This window comes from Dendrobates tinctorius, unplaced genomic scaffold, assembly GCF_039654945.1.
Source record: "Dendrobates tinctorius isolate UK_male_01 unplaced genomic scaffold, ASM3965494v1 ptg000008l, whole genome shotgun sequence".
Classification (NCBI taxonomy): Eukaryota; Metazoa; Chordata; class Amphibia; order Anura; family Dendrobatidae; genus Dendrobates; species Dendrobates tinctorius.
In genome coordinates this window covers 56,225,237-56,240,388 of record NW_027361676.1, presented here as the reverse complement: position 1 = coordinate 56,240,388, position 15,152 = coordinate 56,225,237, and the positions used below count along the sequence as shown (strand labels likewise).

The following is a 15,152-nucleotide window of genomic DNA, read 5'->3' as shown; positions in this document are numbered from 1 at the left end:
ATAGTAATTAAGGTCGAAGGAAGACTTTAAGTCCATCTAGTTCAACCCATATCCTATCCTAACCTGCCCTAACATGTCGATCCAGAGGAAGGCAAAAAAAAACCCATGTGGCAAACAGTAGGCTTCACATTGGGGAAAAAAATTCCTTCCCGACTCCACATACGGCAATCAGACTAGCTCCCTGGATCAACGCAATATCAAGGAAACTAGTATATGTACCCTGTAATATTATACTTTTCAAGAAAAGCATCCAGGCCCTTCTTAAATTTTAGTAGGGAATCACTCATTACAACATCATATGGCAGAGAGTTCCATAGTCTCACTGCTCTTACAGTAAACAATCTGCATCTGTGATTATGAATAAACCTTCTTTCCTCCAGACGTAGAGGATGCCCCCTTGTCCCCGTCACAGGTCTAAGAGTAAAAATATCATTAGAAAGGTCTTTGTATTGTCCCCGCATCTATTTATACATTTCAATAAGATAACCCCTAAGGCTAGTTTCACACTAGCGTTCGTGGGCGCAGCGCAGGGCCGAAGCTAAGCCCCGCCTCTGGCCGCGCCCCCTCCGGTCAGTTCCTCCTCTGATCGCATGAGGCTGCATGCGGTCAGCGTATCTTATATTTAGCGTTGGATACGCTGATCGTGCGCTGACCGTGTGCTGGTCTGATTTTGCTGGCGCTGCGCCCAGCGCACAAAAACACGCTGTGTTGCATTTTTGTGCTCTGGGCGCAGCGCCAGCAAAATCAGACCAGTGCACGGTCAGCGCACGATCAGCGTATCCAACGCTAAATATAGGATACGCTGATCGCATGCAGCCTCATGCGATCAGAGGAGGAACTGACTGGGGGGTGCGGCCTGGGGCGGGGCTTAGCGGCGGCCCTGAGCTGCGCCCATGAACGCTAGTATGAAATTAGCCTAAGCCTTCGTTTTTCCAAACTAAATAACCCCATTTGTAATAACCTGTCTTGGTATTGCAGAGCCCCCAGTTCCCTAATAACCTTGGTCGCTCTTCTCTGCACCTGCTCTAGTTCAGCTATGTCTTTCTTTACACCGGAGATCAGAACTGTAAATAGTATTATAAGTGTGGACGCACTAGTGACTTGTATAGAGGTAAAATTATGTTCTCCTCATGAGCATCTATGCCTCTTTTAATGCATCCCATTATTTTATTTGCCTTTGCAGCAGCTGCCTGACACTGGACACTAAATGTGAGTTTGTCATTCACCCATACACCCAGGTCTTCTTCAGTGACAGTTTTGCCCAGTGTTTTACAATTAAGCACATAATTATACATCTTGTTTGTTCTACCCAAGTGCATGACCTTACATTTATCCCCATTAAAGCTCATTTGCCTTTTAATCCTCCTGTAATATAAAATTGTCCTCCTCTATATTGATTACCCTGCAGAGTTTAGTGTCATCTGCAAATATTGAAATTCTATTTTCTATGCCCCCTACAAGGTCATTAATAAAAAAGTTAAAAATAAACGGGCCCAATACCCCACTGCTAACCGTGATCCAGTCCGAGTGTGCTCCATTAATAACCACCCTTTGTTTCCTTTCCTTGAGCCAGCTCTTAACCCACTTACACATATTTTCCCCTATCCCCATTGTTCTCATTTTATGTATCAACCTTTTGCGTGGCACTGTATCAAAAGCTTTTGAAAAGTCCATGTACACCACGTCCAGTGCATTCCCTTGGTCCAGTCCGGAACTTACCTCTTCATAAAAGCTTATCAGATTAGTCTGACAGGAACAGTCCCTTCTAAACCCATGTTGATATTGGATCATGAGGTTATTCTTCTTCAGATACTCCAGTATAGTATCTCTTAGAAAACCCTCCAGGATTTTACCCACAGTTGAGGTTAAGCTCACTGGCCTATAATTTCCAAGTTCAGTTTTTGTCCCCTTTTTGAATATTGGCACCAGATTTGCCATACGCCAGTCCTGTGGTACAGACCCTGTTATTATGGAATCTTTAAAGATTAAAAATAATGGTCTAAGACTTGTAAGGCAGCGCTGTCATTCAAGGTTGGGGACACTTGCTTGGCAGCCAGATAATCAGATCCGGCACGGATTTCCCATAAAACCATAACAGTCCATGCGGTTTATTCAGGCATCATAAACCCACAGCAGCAACATAAAGTTCATATCCATAGCATAACGTTCATGACAAAGTTTCCCTCTGTTATCCCTGTGGTCACACAGGTTACGCAATGTCCAGTACTCAGGCTCTTCAGCCTCACAGTTATCTCACCCCATCAGGGTTACCTCATGGTTGCTGCAGACTCCAGAAGTTCATTCCCTCCCCTGGGAACTCTCAGATACTGGCTGTAACGGGGTCTTCCAAGCTGGGGTACCTCTTTCAGTACCACCCCGTGTTTTCGGAGGTCCGCTCTGCGTTGGCTGGAGTCTGAATGAAGGACGCTGGCTGGAATTCCGCTGAGTGCATGGGCGCATATAAAAGATCACTGCTTCTCCATGTATTTCCAGTCTGACAACACTTTACTCACAGGACACAGAATATATCACACAGATACAAAGGGCCGGCCAATAGACAAGCGTCAGGCCAGACATGCATTACAAAAGCAGCAGGTGGCCGGAGCCTGCGTATGTTTACTGTGGGAATTACAAAGGTAGGGGAAGGGCGGACACTGCTGATACATTAGGGACATGCATCTCACATGGAACCTATTATATATACATATAACTGCACAACATATTCTGGGTGCTGAGTGGTTCTGTAACACGGCTCCCCCTTTTCAGCGACGCGATCGGCATACACAGTCTGATCCTCAACGGATCGGTTTGGGGATGACCGAAGTTTATGGGGTTGGTACAAGTTCCGTTTGTCGACTTAGTCCATCAGCGTTACCGTTTTGTTTGCCGGGTCTGTAGTAGATGGTGAAATCCAGAGGTTGTAGGGCTAAACTCCACCGCAGCAATCTGGCGATTAAGTCAGACTAGGGGATTATGGTCCGTTAGGAGGGAAAACTGTCATCTATACAAATATGGTTGCAACTTCTTGAGTGCCCATACTACCGCCAGGCACTCCTTCTCGATGGCTGCATAGCTTACTTCACGGGGCAGTAGTTTCCGACTCAGGTAAGCTACCGGGTGTTCTTGGCCGTCCGGCACGACTTGGCTCAGTACTGTCCCCAATCCAAACATAGAAGCGTCTGTGTGAACAAGGAAACGTTTAGTTGGATCGGGTGCAGCCAATACAGGGGTATTGGTGAGGCCGTCCTTTAGTTGGCGGAAAGCTTCCTCACACTCTGAGGTCCAGGTTACCTGGCGGGGTTGGTTCTTACGGGTCAGATCAGTGAGGGGCTTGGCTACGCTGCTGTAATTGGGAACGAATTTCCTGTAATACCCCGCTGTTCCTAGAAACGCCATGACCTGGGTTTCAGTGCGTGGGATGGACCATTTGACTATGGCCTCAATCTTGGCTGGTTCTGGTCGCTGTTTCCCACTTCCCACCCAATGCCCTAAATACTGAACCTCTGCTTTGCCCACGTGACACTTGTTTGGGTTCAGGGTGATTCCGGCCTGGTGGATCCTGTCCAATACTGTCTCTAGGTGATTTAGATGCTCTTTCCATGTCGCACTGTAGATGGCGATGTCCTCCAGGTAGGCACAAGTATAGTCCTGGAAATCATCCAGAAGCCGGTCAGCCAGCCTTTGGAAGGTCGCCGGGGCATTCTTCATCCCGAATGGCATAACTCGAAACTGGAATAAGCCGAACGGGGTGACAAATGCTGACTTGGGAATAGCGTCAGGACTAAAGGGAATCTGTCAGGAGCCTTTGCATAGATCGATGGTGGTCAAATACTTTGCCCCCGCCAGCCGGTCTAACAACTCATCCACACGCGGCATGGGATATGCATCCGTCACTGTTTTCTCATTGAGCTTACGATAGTCTACACAAAACCGTGTAGTCCCATCCTTCTTGGGCACTAACACTACGGGGGATGCCTAGGGACTGACTCTTCAATGACCCCTAAACGCAGCATCTATTGAATCTCTTGTCGCATCCCCTCTAGTACAGACTCAGGGACGCGGAAGGGGTTTTGTCGCAGGGGGGTCTGATCCTGGGTCTCAACCTTGTGTTGTGCCAGGCGAGTGTACCCCGGTCTCTCTGAAAACATCCTCTGTCGCAGCCTCAACAATGCCTCCGCCTGCTGTCTCTCCCGGGGGCCTAGGTCTTCGCCCAAGTGTACCTGGTCCCATGTTTTAGACTGAGTCCTTTCCCCTCAGACATCCGGCAAGGGAAGTCTGGCTAAATCCTCTGCTTCAGGTGCACAGATGGCCACTACCTCTTCAGGGCGCTCCTGGTAGGGCTTCAGCATATTCACGTGGAACATGCGGATAACCCTAGGGTCGTTACAATCGGCGACATTATAGGTTGTGTCGGCTATTTTCCCCACTACCTGGTAAGGCCCCTGCCATGCAGCTTGAAACTTATTCTGCTTAGTGGGCTCTAACACCAGGACCTTCTGTCCTATTTCCAAAGTGCGCTCTCTGGCCCTCCGATCGTACCATAAGCGCTGGCGCCGCTGTGTCACCTGCAGGTTCTCACGAACAACCTGGGTCAGCTCCTGTAGGCGGTCCCGGAATTCCAGCACATAGGGTACAATAGGTACCCCTTCTATGAGGCCCTCCCCTTCCCAGTGTTCCAGCACTAAGTCTAGGGGTCCCCTTACCCGTCTCCCATATACCAGCTCGAACGGGGAGAACCCCGTGGATTCTAGGGACACCTCCCGATAGGCAAACTGGAGGTGTGGCAAGAATTTCTCCCAGTCCCTGTAGGTCCTGGTAAAAGTCCCAATGAGCTATTTTAATGTCCCGTTAAAGCGTTCACACAACCCATTGGTTTGCGGGTGGTACGGGGCGCTTCTAATGGACTTTACGCCGCACAGCTTCCACAGTTGGTTGGTCACCTCTGCTGTAAACTGGGTACCCTGGTCCGAGATAATCTCCCGGGGAAATCCAACCCGTGAGAAAATCTGGAGCAGGCCGTCTCTACCAGTATGTTAGGTAACGCAACCGCCTCTGGATACCGTGTGGCATAATCTACCACTGTCAATATATACTTTTTCCCGGACGGACTGGGTTTGGCTAACGGCCCTATCAGATCGACCGCTACTCGGCTAAATGGTTCCTCCACAATGGGGAGGAAGCGTAATCTGGCCTTGCATCGATCCCCCCTCTTGCCAATGCGCTGACAACTGTCACATGTCTGGCAGTACTGACGAACATCATAGGTTACCCCCCGGCCAAAATAAGTTTTGTGTCAGACGATACCTGGTGCGACTGACGCCAAAGTGCCCGGCCAAGGGTATATCATGAGAGATTCGCAGTAACTCCTGCCTATACTTCTTGGGAACTACCAGCTGTTGTTTTATAGTGGGGCTCGTCCCTGTGTGGTGCTGCTCTGTGATCCGGTAGAGGAGTCCCTGCTTCCATACAAACTGTTACCCTTCCATTACTCCTCTCCCCTCCTGTGCCTTCCCACGATATCCCTCTAATGAAAGATCCTCAAGTAACTCCCTCTTAAATTCATCTGGGGTGGCCCAAGAAATGTCTGGCTATGGGAATACGTGTAGGGCTGGAATGTCTTACCTGGGCCTCTGAGTGTGATTCTGCCTCCGCAGCTCGAGCTTGTCTCCGGGTGGTCACAGGATATGTCTCAGCCAGAGGGGCCACCGAGAATGCAGACACCATGGGCCCCAAGTCATTTCCCAGCAAGACGTCTGCAGGCAAATCCTTCATCAAGCCGACCTCAACAAGGCCATCCCCGACTCCCCAGTTCAGGTGAATCCTGGCAGTGGGTAGTCGATGTATGGCTCCCCCTGCTACACGGACTGCCACTGTCCGGTCTGTCTTCTCTTGGTCCCGGACGAGATGAGGCTTCACAAGGGTCAAAGTTGCCCCGGAATCTCTTAGTCCCTGCATACGTTTCCCATAAACCCACACGACTTGTCGATGCTGTTGTCGATTATCTGCCCGGTCTGCCTGCACGGGGTCTACTTCATGCAGCACTTCCTCCATCTCTTCCACCCCTTGGTTAATCGTAGCCCCCAATGCCGGGTCAGCTTCGCCTTGGTAGCAGTGTACAGCAGCCCGGCTGAAGGTAGCTGTTCCCGCCTTTGGCCACTGGGTATGCTGAGTCCGGTTGGGACATTGTCTTTGCAGGTGGCCCAGCTGACGACAGGTGTGGCATCGCACCCCAGGGGGACTGTTGTAGGCCGGGTTTCTAGCTGGTCCCCCTTCAATCTTCGGTGGTTTGGGGCCCTCCAGGTTCATGGGCGGGCCCCTAGTGACCACCTTTGATCCGGACAACTGCGGCCTCCTGGCATCATGATGTTCATCGGCCAGACGAGCGGTTTCCTCAAGAGTCGTTGGCCGCCTGTCCCGAAGCCATTCCTGTGTCTCGGGGTTTAGTCCATTAAAGAATCGTTCTAACAGGAAGAGCTGGAGGACGTCCTCCTTAGTGGTTGCTTGGCTCCCTTGTACCCACTGTAGCAGTGACCGCCGTAATTTACAGGCCCATTCAGCGTGGGTATCGGTTACGCGTTTTATAAGTCCGCGGAACTTTTGGCGGTAGGCCTCTGGTGTCAGCGCATACCGGGCCAAGATCACTTCTTTGATCCGCTCATAGTCCATACAGTCCTCATCAGGTACCGTGCGATAGGCGTCCGCTGCCCGGCCTGTCAGCTTGCTGGCCAGAACCCGTTCCTCCGGCTTTACTTGATGAAGAGCACACTACCGCTCAAAGTCCTGCAGAAAGCCATCAATGTCTTCCTCTGCCTCCCCCAACTGTCGGAAGGCATTGTACTGGATCTTTTTGTGGCTTACTGTTGAAGGTACCTGGTCGAAGGCCAGAGCTCCCCCTGCTCGCTGACTCTCCTCTCTCCGCTCTGCCATCTCCATCTTGGCCAGCTCCACTTTGGTCCGCTCTGCCATCTCCATCTTGGCTAGCTCTATCCTGGTCCGCTCGGCCATCTTTTCCTTCAGATCAGTATGCACATCAGCCATCACCTCTCGTATGATCTCTACTGCAGGGTTTGAGCCATATGACGCCAGTCTGTTCTTTACCTCCCTCTGGAATTCGGTCTCCTCCACATTCACATTGGGGGGCGCTGCACTGTCGTGTTCCATGATGGCTGCTATCAAATCCGCTTTTGTTTTGTTGCTGGCGATCAACCCTCGGGCTTCCACCAGGTCTTTTAATGTAGTCCTCTTTAACTTCTGGTAATTATTTTCCATTCATTCCTTTCCTCCTGTAGAAGGGGTATCAAATCCCGCTGGCTGCCACCAGTGTAACGGGGTCTTCCAAGCTGGGGTACCTCTTTCAGTACCACCCCGTGTTTTCGGAGGTCCACTCTGCGTTGGCTGGAGTCTGAATGAAGGACGCTGGCTGGAATTCCTCTGAGTGCATGGGCGCATATAAAAGATCACTGCTTCTCCATGTATTTCCAGTCTCACAACACTTTACTCACAGGACACAGAATATATCACACAGATACAGAGGGCCGGCCAATAGACAAGCATCAGGCCAGACATGCATTACAAAAGCAGCAGGTGGCCGGAGCCTGCGTATGTTTACTGTGGGAATTACAAAGGTAGGGGGAGGGCGGACACTGCTGATACATTAGGGACATGCATCTCACATGGAACCTATTATATATACATATAACTGCACAACATATTCTGGGTGCTGAGTGGTTCTGTAACACTGGCAGCCATTACACACAGCCACTTCACCTGCTGTCAGGCAGGTAGACCCATCTCCCAGCGGGACCTTCCACAATGGACCAAACGGGTCCAAGCATTTCACCCATGTGACCTACCCTGGCCACTTTATATGGTCCGTAGCCACACCCACCGGGTCACATGGCTATGACCTCATTACAGGTCCTTCACACTCACATAGTCTTTTACTACCAGCGTTTTCAGACACACCCCTGGGTGGATTTGTAGGTAGCTGGTCTAGCCCCTCTCCAGCTACCTGAAGACTTCCCTAAGACATTGATACGGAACCTCAGCAGTATCACTGCTGATCAACACATACACAAGTCTTCATCTCAAGGCCACCCACCTTGAGATACATTACGATCATTCAGCATCCTACTCCTATCAGGACACTGGAAATGCTTATACGCCTGTCCTGGACCACCCACACAGCGCCCCCTAGCGGACACAGTGGTCACTACACCACATACCTCCTCCCTCTGTTCAAACTTGTGGGGTTGAACACACATTACCCCGGGATCTCGAGACCGGGCACTCATTACACCTTGCTCAACAGGTCGAGAGAACCATCTCCATCCATCATACGGCCTCATCCCTACGTTAGGCCTCCCCCGCCCCCAGCGGTCAGAATATCGGCCTTGATCTTTGGCCCTCCAGTCACAGTCTGTCTGCGTCATCAGACACTGTTTAGTCATCACATTCCTCTCCTTGTCTGTTCCATTCCCCGACCAGCTCCCCCGGTTGGCGCGGTCATAAGTCTTAGTCAATCCTACGGTCTGGCCTGAGTCTGACTCATTCAGCGTCTCACAGGAACTACGGTCTCTCAGGTTCGTCCTGCCAGTCTAACTACCACTTGCTGACATTCTTCGGCCATCTGCCATGTCACTACTTGGAGAAACCCTTCGGGTCCTTACATCTTGGGTTGAAGGCGGCTGCCACCTGGTGTTCCGTACCTCTTTATTGATCCGCTGACGGTCCAGCTTCAACTGCTCAATCTCTTGCAGGTATCCCACTCGATACTCCAAGAGCATCCGAAAGTTTCTCAGGCTTTCCACGGAACCAACCACCATGATGGGAATCCTACCATCTTCACTGGATACCTGTCTTCATCATCAGGAGGGATCCTCACCCTCACCACTCCGGAGATATTTACAAGGTCTTGCATTACCTTCCCGAGTCTTCCAATGATTCTCCCAATCAGACTTTTGGGTACCGTAATTACATCTTTCCGCAAACCCAGCCAATCCATAGCCTCCCTTGCTAACTCTAGGCGTCGAGCAGCTTTCATATTACTCCGCCTGACCAGCTGTTTGGCGTGGAGACATTGCAAATGCATCTCTTTCAGGACAGCTACCCGGTTTTCTGTATCTTCCCTGGCTGATATTATCACCAACTGCCGAGTCTCAGGTGCCCAGTGCACCTTACACGCCTTGACAGCTTCTTTGAAAGCCTCATGGACTCCTTCCTCCGCACAGGCTTCTTGCATGTCTTCGGGTACTTCAATCACAGATTTGAAGGTCGTAGTCTTGCTCTCTTCCTGGACAGAAGGTTCTAGCTTTACCACGGACACTTCCCTCACTACAGTTGTCCCGACCGGGTGACTTCTTCAGTTCTTAGCTCACAAACTTCATGAGATTTTCTCTCTTCACGACCCTTTGCCAAGATGGATACTGGCAGTTCCGTCTTGTTATCACTCGGGCCCGGCTGCTGTAAATCTTCGTCCAAGCTCTTCTCCCGCAGAAGACCTTTTACTACTCCTCTGAGTTCTTCCATCTCTTCCCTAAGGGTCTTGTTCACGCTTTGCCAGGTGGACAAGTGACCTTTGAGCTCAGAGACTTCTTTTTCTAGCTCTTCTATTCTGTGCTCCCTTTCTCTCTCAGAGCCACAGTCACCCCCAGAGTCTGAGTCACCCCGAACTGTCGAGTAATCTTTCCAGCAGTTACCCACTAACCGTGTGAATACTTCAGCCGTCTTATCAATCAGGTCAACGTCAGTCCTGTCATGAGACGTCAGGTCCGTCCGTTGGGCAGACGTACCCCTTCCTTCGGTCACATCTACCTCTGACCTGTCCACATCAGGAGCCGTCACCGTCTTAATATCTGTTAGCCCAACAGTAGAAACGTCTGCAACCTCCTGCCATATATCATCAAACACGATAAAGTCCCGGCCCCTCTCCAAGGCATACACTAAGTCAGGTGGTATCCCGCCACCTTGGCACTCACCACTTGTGGACCCCTCAAACATTACTCTGTCTACCGCATAGTTCACCGTGACCCCATGTTTACAGCGAACCTGGACCATTTTCTCGGCCAGACAGAAAGTGGGAGGAGTTCCTGTCAGAGTCACCTAACTCTTTGAGTCCAGCCGACCCGAGACTCCTTCTCGATGCAGCATTACGGTACACACCTGTGGCCCGTCGTTATCTGGAAAGAATATCCCACATTCTGGAAAAGTCATACACGAACATTGCTGTTCCTCTTTTGACACACCGGCCCCTCTCTGGACCACCCCGATTTGGGTCACCGCCCCCCTCTGAGACTCCACCCCCTTTTGGGCTACCACCCCGATTTGGGTCACCGTCCCCCCTCTGGGACTCCACCCCCTTTTGGGATACCACCCCGATATGGGTCACCGCCCCCCCTCTGGGACTCCACCCCCTTTTGGGCTACCACCCCGATTTGGGCCACCGCCCCCTTTTGGGATTTCCCCAAGTCCTTTCTACAGGTCTCCTTAACCACAGTTCACAACAAAACAGTTTATGTCTTTTACAATACCACACAAGTCCTTGCTGGCACCACCACAGCTCCTGCTGTCACCGATCTCCGATACCACCAGCTGCCGCTCACACACAGCTGCTGGTGTCACCTTTGTAACCCCGTCGAGTTACAGGGAGCCGCCTGTCCCCTTCGTAACCCCGCAGAGTTACAGCAAGCCGCTTGTCACCTTCTTGACCCCCACTGAGCCACCGCAGGCTGACTTGAAAGGGAAAAGAAAAAAAACACACACCGTCCAACACACAGGGCGCACCGGGTGCTATTCAGGGAGCCGACCCTCCTCCCAGGGTTTCCCAACACACCGGCCTCACCAGGTCCAGGGGCTCGGCGGGTGCTATTCAGGACATCCGTCTCCGCCTGAGAATTTCCAACACTTACGCCTCACCAGGTCCAAGGTCATACCACGTGCTCCAGGGATCCGATTCTTCTCCCAGAACCTCCCAACACTGACCCTCCAGGACCTTGCTCACTGAACCCTCCAGGTACAGTCTTTCTCACTGATCCAGGTCAGTACAACACAAACACATGTCCGCTACCTGTGTCGGCCACACAGGTCCTTGGGTACCTCATATCCACAGAAGCACCCTATCACAATCCACAGTCTCTTTCTCTGACCCCGGTCAGCATATCACACGGTTTTCACGACCATCACCTGCTGGCCGCGCAGGTTCTTGGACCCCTCTACTGCAGAGGTATCCTATAAGTCTTTTCCACTGACCCCGGTCAGTATATCACACAGCTTTAAAGACAGTCAGCCCTCCTGGCTCAGCGTTGCCAGCACTGCACCATTTGCTTTTGGAAACCGTTGCCCTTAGCAACCGAATTTTGCAGTCTTCTTCCGTTGCTCCTAGCAACAAGGCTTCAACACTGCCCATAGCATTCTCCACCAATTGTAAGGTAGCGCTGTCATTCAAGGTTGGGGACACTCGCTTGGCAGCCAAATAATCAGACCCGGCACGGATTTTCCATAAAACCATAACAGTCCATGCGGTTTATTCAGGCATCATAAACCCACAGCAGCAATATAAAGTTCATATCCATAGCATAACATTCATGACAAAGCTTCCCTCTGTTATCCCTGTGGTCACACAGGTTACGCAATGTCCAGTACTCAGGCTCTTCAGCCTCACAGTTATCTCACCCCGTCAGGGCTACCTCATGGTTGCTTCAGACTCCAGACGTTCATTCCCTGGGAACTCTCAGATACTGGCAGCCATTACACACAGCCACTTCACGTGCTGTCAGGCAGGAAGCCCCATCTCCCAGCGGGACCTTCCACAACGGACCAACCGGGTCCCAAGCATTTCACCCATGTCACCTACCCTTGCCACCTTATATGGTTCGTAGCCACACCCACCGGGTCACATGGCTATGACCTCATCACAGGTCCTCCTTCACACTCACAGTCTTTTACTACCAGCGTTTTCAGACACACCCCTGGGTGGATTTGTAGGTAGCTGATTCCGCCCGTCTCTCCAGCTACCTGAAGACTTCCCTAAGATATTGATACGGAACCTCAGCAGTATCACTGCTGATCAACACATACACAAGTCTTCATCTCAAGTCCACCCACCATGAGATACATTATGATTATTCAGCATCCTACTCCTATCAGGACACTGGAAATGCTTATACGCCTGTCCTGGACCACCCCCACAGCACCCACTAGCGGACACAGTGGTCACTACACCACATACTGTATTTAATTCCTGCAGTACTTGGAGGTGTATCCCATCCGGACCCAGGAATTTGTCAATTTTAGTGATTTTTAGACACCGCCGTACTTCCTGCTGGGTTAAGCAGGTGACCTTTAGGCTATGTACCCACGTATGCAGAAAATTCCTGACTAAAAACCGGACTCCATCCCAGGAAACGTGATTTCCACGCGTATTTTGTGTGTTTTTTATGCGTTTTTTTCCGGAGCATCCCCAGTCTCATAGAATATAGTTAGAAATGCGGATTTTTCCGCTAAATTAATGAGCATGCTGTGTTTTTTACCGCGATGCGTTTTTTTCGCGGAAAAAACGCATCAATATGCACAAAAAGTGCAGAATTCATTAAATGAATGGGATGCTTCTTGTAAGCGTTTTTAAGCGGTTTTGCCAGTAAAAACGCTTAAACGCGAAAAAAAACGCTTACGGGTGCACACACCCTTAATGGAGAATTTTTATCACTCTTGAATACTGTTGAAAAAGTCATTTCCTCATCCTCATCCACCATTTCACCCAGACTATTTTTAATGGGACCAACACTATCATTTTTTAGTTTCTTACTATTTATGTAGTTAAAGAATGTTTTGGGATTATTTTTACTTTCTCTGGCAATGAGTCTCTCTGTCTCAATCTTTGCTGTCTTGATTTGCTTTTTACAGAATTTATTTAATCTTCTGTATTTATTTAATGCCTCATCACTACCTACTTGCTTTAATTCTCTAAATGTTGTAAAAGGTAATAAAAACCTATTACCTTTGCTGGAACTGCAGGTTTCTACTCCCCAATGTATTTCAGGGTAGTTGAAGTCCCTAATAATAATGACTTCTCCTTGAGTCGCAGCTTCATCTATTTGCTTTACGAGGATATACTCCATTGCTTCCATTATTTTGGAGACTTTCAACAAACCCCTATCAGTAATTTATTATTTTTTCTCCCTCCCCTCCCACATTTTCATTAGATTCACATATGTTATCACGCAGGATGGGTTTTAAGGATGATTTTACATATAAACACCCCCCCCATCACTTATTCATACGGTCATTTCTGAAAAGCCTATAGCCCTGTAAATTAACCGTCCAGCCATGTCTCAGATATCCCCACCATGTCAAAATTATGCTCCAACAAAACTAATTCTAATTCCTTCATTTTGTTGGCGAGGCTTCTGGCAAGGGCGGACACAGACTGTAGCGGGCCCCTGTGCAAGAAATTTTTCGCCCCCCCCCCCCTACTAGCAGCAAATCAGCAAATCCGGCAGACTTCCGCACCTCTGCCGCCTAACAGGTGACTTGTGGCACCGATCCGGCAAGCCCCATTCATTCTCTATCGGGCCTGTGGCCGGCCGCGGCAAGTGCAGTTGTGCTAGATCCGCGTTACATGGTGCCACTAAAATATACAGCGGATATGCTGCGTTTTTTAGAGTGGGAAAATCTACACAATGTCAATTTTTGCTGCGGATTTTCCCACGGCAAATGTACTGTATATCTAATATTGAGGCTATGCAGGGCTGGATATAATATCCGTAGGGTGCTGCTGGGCTGTATTTATTATTTGCCAGTTGCAGCCTCCAAATAACATATATAGCCCACTAGCCCAGCATTGCCTCTAGTTGTTAATATATACAGCCCAGCACAGCCTCCAAATAAAATATGGTATACAGCCGAGCATAGCATTCAGTTAATATATACAGCCCAGCACAGCCTTCAGGTAACATATACAGCCCATCACAGCTTCCAGGTGATATATACAGCCCAGCACAGCCTACAGTTAATATATACAGCCCAGCACAGACTCCAGTTAATATAAACAGTACAGCAACAGCCTTCAGGTAATATATACAGCGCCCAGCACAGACTCCAAGAAATATATAATACAGCCCAGCAAAGCCTCCAGTTAATATATACAGTTCAGCTTAGCTTTAAGGTAATAGATACAGTCCAGCATGGCCTTCAGGTAATATATACAGCCCACCACAGCCTCCAGGTGATATATACAGGCCAGCATAGCCTCCACTCCAGGTAATATATACAGTTCAGCATAGCTTTAAGGTAATAGATACAGTCCAGCATAGCCTTCAGGTAATATATACAGCCCAGCATAGCCTCTATATAATATATATAGCCCAAGACAGCCTCCAGGTAATATATATAGGCACCCCCATTTCCCTTTGTTTCATAATGCTCTCCCCCAAATGCAGTCTACTTTTGGCATAGTGCTTCTCGCCCTATGTGGCACCCCCAGTTTATGCTGCTTCTCCCCATGTGCCCCCCCCAGTTTACGCTGCTTCTCCCCCTATGTGGGCTGCCTGATTCAGGACTTTCTTCTCCCCCCATGAGCCGCCCCATTCATGAGCAGCCAGGCATCTCTCCCAGGGGCCCAACATTCATGAGCAGCCAAGCATCTCACCCAGGGCCCCCCCATTCATGAGCAGCCAAGGCCATGCTTCTCCCCAGGCCAGGGGCCCCCCCATTCATGAGCAGCGAGGCCATGCTCCTCCCCAGGCCAGGGGACCCCCCATTCATGAGCAGTCAAGCATCTCCCCCAGGGCCCCTCCATTCATGAGCAGCCATGCTTCTCCCCAGGGGCCCCCCATTCATGAGCAGCCAATGCCATGCTTCTCCCCAGGCCAGGGGCCCCCCATTCATGAGCAGCCATGCTTCTCCCCAGGCCAGGGCCCCCCCATTCATGAGCAGCCAAGCATCTCCCCAGGGCCCCCCCATTCATGAGCAGCCGTGATTCTCCCCAGGGGCCCCCCATTCATGAGCAGCCAATGCCATGCTTCTCCCCAGGCCAGGCCCCCCCCCATTCATGAGCAGCCAGGCCATGCTTCTCCCCAGGCGCCAGGGGCCCCCCCAATCATGAGCAGCCATGCTTCTCCCGAGGGGCCCCCCTATTCATGAGCAGCCAAGGCCAT

The 15,152-nt window shown here is 50.3% G+C and overlaps 1 protein-coding gene across 7 annotated transcripts in view; it reads right to left on the bottom strand.

Moving 5' to 3' along the window:
• WDR17 (WD repeat domain 17) overlaps positions 1–15,152 on the bottom strand; it is a 217,495-nt gene that overhangs the window by 80,461 nt on the left and 121,882 nt on the right. The gene's annotated exons all lie outside the window — the stretch shown is intronic.